Genomic DNA, 7,856 nt, shown 5'->3' with positions numbered 1-7,856 from the left:
ATAATTTTAATTCATTTGATTAAGTTCCAACCCCTAGCGAGCATATGAATAGTGTTTCTCCAGTGTTAATCAAACAATGTCAAGCAATACAGCAAAATGCAGTTATGACTAATGTATAATCACACATCGTTTCTTCTGAAATTTTGTGCCACCCATTTTACATATATAAAGCCTTAGGAAAACATCATGAAAGCATACTAAAATATGCCCAACTACTGCACTTAGACTTCTATAATAATTAAGTATATACTGTAGTAAACCGCTTTTAGTATTTTTTCCAGAATAGAAATGTGATAAAAAAATTGTCTGTGGTAATCACTTGTACACTGCAAATGTGGTAATTAGGTGAACAAGCAATTGAGAATTATTTTAGGGAGCCAAAGTAATGTTAAAAATATGCTTTTTCATAATGGACACTCATTGGAACTTTGATACACAACAATGAATACACACTTTCATTCACAGTTCCTTTAAACCTTGGCAGCTAAATTCATGCTAAATTCTAAGTGTGTTCTATTAAGTCTATTTTATATTTATTCGTGCAATTGCCAATATGCTTTCCTTACCAGTAAAGCATCAATCATTAGAAATGCTTAGAAATATTGTGCATTATAGAATGTATTGTTGATAAAAAACACAAGTGCTGTAGACTATGTGGGAGGGTAAAGAAGTCTGCAGTGTTGTAAATATTAAAATAGGTAATATTCAGTAACCTGTTATCTAATGTTTGAGATTAATATATATTTAAAGACTTCAGCAGCTGGGCTGAGACCAAAAGCCTTATTTATCTTAAAATTAAGGCTAACAAACATGGTGCAATTGTAAAAAGGAGATTGAAGTAAATTAATATATATCAAGAGATGGGCTTAGCTGTTCTGCAGTAAAATCTTATTAAATTATTTCTTCTATTAATTTTACAAAGATAATGTGAATGTGTGCTGTTGCTTTGCGACCTGACATTTTACTTATTTATGCTTTAACTTATTTATTTCACATTGATATTTTAGTAGAATAATAACTGGCCAGCTGACATCTAGTATATTTTTGTCTGTTTTGTTACTTAAAGATCGTATGTATTTATTTCCCAATGATGTGATGTTTGAAGAGTAAGGGAGTGCCAAGTGAGTTGTTACTCACAATCGAGTACTTTGCATTTAGGCAATGACTGGGTGAAGCAGCTTATTTATTTTCAAATGGTGTAAAATCCACAAAATTGGGTTGTAAGGAATGGGACAACCCTTTTTAAAACAAAAAATTGCAATAAAAGTTAAGGGGTGGGTGGTTGATACAAGTTGGCACTCCTAATATGGCAGATTTTAATGCCATGTCTATCACGTTACACGTCAATGCTAATGCAAGTATCCTAAGTTGTAATTATACCAATTATTATTTGTTGTCGTTTCATCTTAATGTGTCTCAATGTGATACACACTTCAATAAATCAAATACAGCTTAGTACTGTTGACTTGAACACAAATAGTTTGAAAGCATATTAAAAACATATGCTTACACCCTTGTTCCCTCCACTGATGTCATACCACATCTGTTACCCAAGTGTGCCATTCTAGTGAGGATGGGCAGAATTGAAACACAGCCTCTGTCTTGTTGACATGACATCATAGTAACTGTGGCAATAGGAGTGAAGGCTAAAGGGAAGGATGTGCTAAATCATTAGCTATATTTTGCTACTGGACATCACACTGAATTGATAAACTAATATCATAAATCTTATTATGACTTTTATACCCGCAGTGACAACATAGCCCACTGATGTGTTTGCATGTTTGATTTCTGTAACTAAAACAATTCTTATTGTTGTAGATATGGCAATATGTACTGAAACGTTACATTTGTTTAGCGTTTAACACTCCCTACAGTGCAGGCAGTGTCATTTCTGATCACAAATAAGACCAAACACATCACCCAAATAAATTAGCAGTACATTTGTGTTATATTGGCAAATTATGCTTCCATTTGTATAGAGCACCAAGACATAAGTTTAAAAAATTTATCACTGTTGTTTTAGCTTGCTGGAACAAATGAAGAGTGTACACCGATCAGCCATAACATTAAAACCACCTCCTTGTTTCCACACTCACTGTCCATTTGATCAGCTCCACTTACCATATAGAAGCACTTTGTAGTTTTACAATTACTGTGACAATGACATGGTGGTGGTGTGTTAGTGTGTGTTGTGCTGGTATGAGTGGATCAGACACAGCAGCGCTGATAAATACCGTGTCCACTCACTGTCCACTCTATTAGACACTCCTACCTAGTTGGTGCACCTTGTAGAAGTCAGAGATGATCGCGCATCTATTGCTGCTGTTTGAGTTGGTCATCTTCTAGACCTTCATCAGTGGTCACAGGACGCCTTCCACGGAGCGCTGTTGGCTGGATAATTTTGGTTGGTGGACTATTCTCAGTCCAGCAGTGACAGTGATGGGTTTAAAAACTCCATCAGCATTGCTGTGTCTTATCCACTAAGACACTAACACACCATCACCATGTCAGTGTCACTGCAGTGCTGAGAATGAACCACCACCCAAAAAATACCTGCTCTGTGGGGGTCATGACCATTGAAGAACATCATAAAAGTATGAAAGTAATTGTAGAAGTGCTTCTATATGGTAAGTGGAGCTGTTGGACAGTGAGTGTAGAAGCAAGGAGGTGGTCATAATGTCATGCCTGATCGGTGTATAGTTGTAATGGAATTTTGCTCGAGTGAAAAGCAAGAATATGTGTATAAGTAGTAAAATGTACATGTTTTACTAGATTCACTTTTTTATCATAACATTGCTGGATTTGTGTATAAACAAATACATTCTATAACAATATCTGTCTCATTATGTGTAAGCTCAGAGTGGGTATGTTTTCTTTATTTTGTTGTTGGTCTATTATGTACAGACGTGTTTTGTTTTTGTGTCTACACATGCATACAAGTGTAAATGTGTTCGAATAACAGAGCAGATGTGTACAGATGTGTGGGAATCAACCCAGGTCTTTGTGCTTTTTGTTGTAGAAGCAGTTCACACCAGTTCATAAAGTATTAAAACATTTTGTTGTCACTGGTGTTGTTCTTAGTCAAAAAGTCTTACAGTCTGCCTTAGTGCTCAAGTCTAAAGGTCTTTCTTTGCTTTTACTCTCTTGTATAATCAATGTGAAGTGTCGAATTGTTTTTGCAATACTCACTCCACGATACATATTAGAATATCGTTGCATTAAATAGTAGCATGTATCTCCTGTGTTATACTGCCACACAGTGGTAAATATTATAACATTGTTAACCCAGTCAGTGCCAACAGGACAAAAAGATTCAATAATAGACCAAAACCTAACAAGTGACCACAGTCCTGTGCTTGTATTCAAATATTGCTTATTTCTGTGATTTTTATTCTGATTGGGCTTTAACATTTACACAGATTATAACTGAATATTCTTTACAGCTTTGGTGGAATAATACTTCAGCAATAAAACACATCTACAAACCTCTCAACCTAATCACACTATATTTGAAAGATCATGAATTTAGTTTCCAAACATGCCATAACCCTCTAGTTCTGTAGGTCCAGAAGCCTGCCCGGCTTTCTTGTTGGGAGTTATGACATTCCTATCCAATCTCGAACATCTGTAACCTTATGTGTACAAAAGGGGGTTGTTAGTACCCTCTGTCCCTTGACTTGCCTAGTGTTGTTGTGTGAGCTGCAGCTCAGAAGTAAATAATAGCAGGCCTCATTAGTTTTAAAGAAAGCACTTGCTAATCTTGTCATGTTCAGTGCATGAAAATTGGCATCAAGTTTGTTTATTAGGATTTTAACGTCATGTTTTACACTTTGATTACATTCATGACAGGAACAGTAGTTACTCATTACACAAGGTTTATCAGTTCACAAGGTTATATCGAACACAGTCATAGACAATTTTGTATCTTCAATTCACCTCACTTGCATGTCTTTGGACTGTGGGAGAAAACCGGAGCACCCGGAGGAAACCCACGCAGACACGGGGAGAACATGCAAACTCCACACAGAAAGGACCCAGACCACCACACCTGGGGATCGAACCCGGGACCTTCTTGCTGTGAGGCGACAGTGCTACTCATATAGCCACCGTGCCACCCTGGCATCAAGTAATACATTAAGTTTGATTATTAATCCTTAACACATAACTTTCTGAATAAATATATAACACAATAAGACAGTTTTGAGGGTAAAATGTACTGTATATGCCAGCATACTTAAATGGAAAAAATTGTGAACCAGTTGTGCAATATGCTTCTATTTTATTTTACTATTGTTAAGTTTATGTGCTATGTTTTTCTCTAATGTCTCTAATGTTTAATTTTCTGTAGTGTTTTACTTTTCATTACTGTAATTGTAAAGCTTTATTTAAAAAGATGTGTTATTTTTGGTACATAGAAAAATAAATTTGTGGGTGGCTACATCATTTCAGTGGCTTATTTTATGATTGTTTTGTAACATACGTCACCTCCTATTCAGTATCTTTTAATCAGTGTTTTTTCAGCTTTCTCTCTTTTGCTTTCTAACACATACACACACACACACACACACACACACACACACAGGGCAGCATATTTTTGCACAGACCTGCACTGTATGACTCATTCAAAGACAGTGATGTCATAATTTATGCGGTTGTCATGGCAGCTAAGGCATGACTTGGTATTATTGCTGTCATCTTTTGACACTATTAAAGAAATGAATGTACTGAAATGCCGTACTTGTAGCTGGTTTGCTACCCTCATGAGTACTTATTGTATACATTTGTGCATATTTTTACATAAGAAGGTACATTTGTGTACAGTTTTTATCAAAAAAACATACATATCCCTATTAAAAAGCCAGGTGTTTGTGATGTAAAATAATTAGACCAATACTTTTTCCACCTTTAGGTGACCTTACAATATGTACAATTCAATTGAAAAACAAACTAAAATCTTTAAGAAAGAAAATTAAAATACAAACCTTACATTAAAATGTGGTTGCATAAATACACACAACTATAAACTAATACTTTGTTAAAGCATCTTGTGACAACATTTATTCTCTTTGGGTAGGAGTCTTATCAGCATAGCACATCTTGACTTGTCGATCTTTGCCCACTCTTTCTTGCAAAAGCGCTCCAAACTTGTGCACAGCCCTTGTTAGGTCACCCACAGATTGCTGATGTGGAGGTATGCTTTGGGTTGTTGTCATGCTGAAAGTGTAAATTCATCTTTATCTTCAGCTTTTTACTATTTAGTTGTGCCCGATTCTAGCTTATTTCTCTTTCGTCGCTGCCACCACCTTGACCCCGACTGAGGGGGCCAAGGCTGTCACGTGCCCTCCCTGACACAAAGCGCAGTATTGTGCATGCACTGCTATATCGCCATCTGTGATCAGCTACCCTCTGTGCAGGTTCCTTAACCCGACAACAGAGGCTGCACTTGCACCAGTGACAAGAAATCATTGCCGTTGTCCTATTGCGCACCATTGTCCTCTTCACATACAGACACACTAGCCATCTTGCTAATCGTACAGTTTTCCAGAAGGATGTTCAAATTGCGATTTGTATGAATTCCAAATCAGTCTTTCCCACAAGGAATAATGTAATTTGGATTAGTCTATTCCAGACCTCCAGACGATTGATTATTTAAACTTTTATAATAATACTTAATCCACAAGAACATACATAAACTATACAATCAATAAATGTACATGAACGAAAGCCGCTCAGGTGGAGTTGGGGTTTCGAATACATTGTATCGAATCTCAGCTCTGCCTTTCCGACTGGGCTGGGTGGCAGCATGAACAACGATTGGCTGTTTGTTGTTCAGGGTTAGAAGGTAAGAAAGTCGGATCATAGGTCCTCATAACTGGTGCAACTGCGGCCCCTGCTGGCTGACTGATGGCGCCTGCACAGGGCAGAGGAATAATGCTGTTGGTGGTGTAGCCCTCCATACACAGTGCCTGTCAAGTGTATGAACTCGACTCGTGCAGGTGAAAAATGCAGTCTGTACTGACTGTACAGTACGTGCCGGAGGGGGCGTATGTCAGTTGAGAGCCGTCCTCAGTCAGCGGTGAAGGGTCGAATCAGTATAGAGGGTGATTGGACATGACTAGGTTGGGGGGGGGGAATAAATAAAATAAATAAATGTACATGAATGAAAATTTAACTGTACTGGCAGTGGAGGGAGAGGAGAAATAATAGAGGGATTACAAACCAACCAAGATATGTCCTGGAGAAGAAGATAATTGAATAGATCCTCAGCTGAATCAAACCTAACATGCCAAATCTCTCAGGAAGGGGGGCATGCTTGCATCAAAGGATGCAATTGCTTGCATCATCGCAAGCAATTGTTGCGATGATGGCCAAGGTGACCAGTTCAATGGGTAAATTAAAGCTTAAATAATTAACATCTTAAGTCATCTGTCAGTTTGCCGTCACAAATAACTTTAATCCATAAAGTTATAATAATAATCTATCCATCCATCCATCCATCCATCCATCTATCTATCTATAGCATTTTATTTTAGGTGCAGCAGATCCAGAATAAAGACTGGCATCGGGGCTGATGTGCAATGAATAAAGAAGTACAATTAAACAACTGGGGAGATACAATAAGTGCAATCACGATTCAAAATTTAACAATGACATTACTTACTTGTAATTTACTTGTAACTTATATGATTTTCCCCCCTTTGTAGATACTTGCTTGATGTTTAAATTTGGTCTGGGTGGCCCTAATTCTTGTAGTTGCTAATTTATCCTGATTACTACGACGACTGATAGCATTAATGACACGATGGAGTTGCTCCGAACTGAGGTAATGGTAGTCATGGTGACGAGATCGCAACACCAGGTTACGTGTGACGCAAGCACGTAGGTGCGAGCCCTCCCGGAACCCATTCAGATTGTATTGCAGCGCCTGCAGTTCGATAAAAAGAGCCTTAACACGAGAGTCTATGAGAGCAATCCGGGTGATTTTCAATCAGACTGAAATCGCCCCAAAAGGGGCGGTACTGTACGGAACACAACTTGACGCTGATTGGACTACGATATTCAGAGGCAAGACAGATCAGAACAGTCACAGCTGTGATAAAAAAAATTCTTCCCTTTCGTCCTTTGGTGGTGCGTCGCCCGATCGCCCTAAGGAACCCCTGCTCAAAGCCCAGTTAACCAAAGCTCTTTTTTGGACACATGAAAAGAACGAATTTATTGGAGGAATAATGAAAGAGCCATTAAGAAGCCTGAAGACCTCTAATAAAAAAGTGTTTTGGAGAAACACTATTCATATGGACTTAAGAAATGGGAATGGATTTGAGGACACTTAAAATAATAATAAATCTATAGGCTGAAAACAGTTTATATATGTGTCCAAGGTAATGCTGCCTTACACCAAGTATTTCCCAATGGACCAATGAAATACATGGTGATTGCCTGGCGCCATCTGGCAGTACAGCAGTGATATTGCATGATCACCATTTGAATTTAGTGGCCGATTTCTATAGTAAACACTCCTTATTTTCCCCATACGTTTCAAAGCAGTGTTTTACTACATCGCTAGGTTAACATTTTGACAAAATTGCACTGCAGCATATAGTATATCAGGTCAATTTTATTTGTATAGTGCTTTTTACAATGGACATTGTCTCAAAGCAACTTTACAGAATCCAGGACCGACAGACCAAAAACCCCTGTTGAGCAAGCCGAGGGAGACAATGGCAAGGAAAAACTCCCTTAAAAATACATGAAGAAACGTTGAGAGGAACCAGACTCAACAGGGACCCATCCTCCTTGGGTGGAATGGAGGATAATTTAAATGTACAGAATTTACACAAATCATACATACACAC

This window comes from Trichomycterus rosablanca, chromosome 2 (assembly GCF_030014385.1).
Source record: "Trichomycterus rosablanca isolate fTriRos1 chromosome 2, fTriRos1.hap1, whole genome shotgun sequence".
Lineage (NCBI taxonomy): Eukaryota > Metazoa > Chordata > Actinopteri > Siluriformes > Trichomycteridae > Trichomycterus > Trichomycterus rosablanca.
This window is presented reverse-complemented; position numbering follows the sequence as displayed.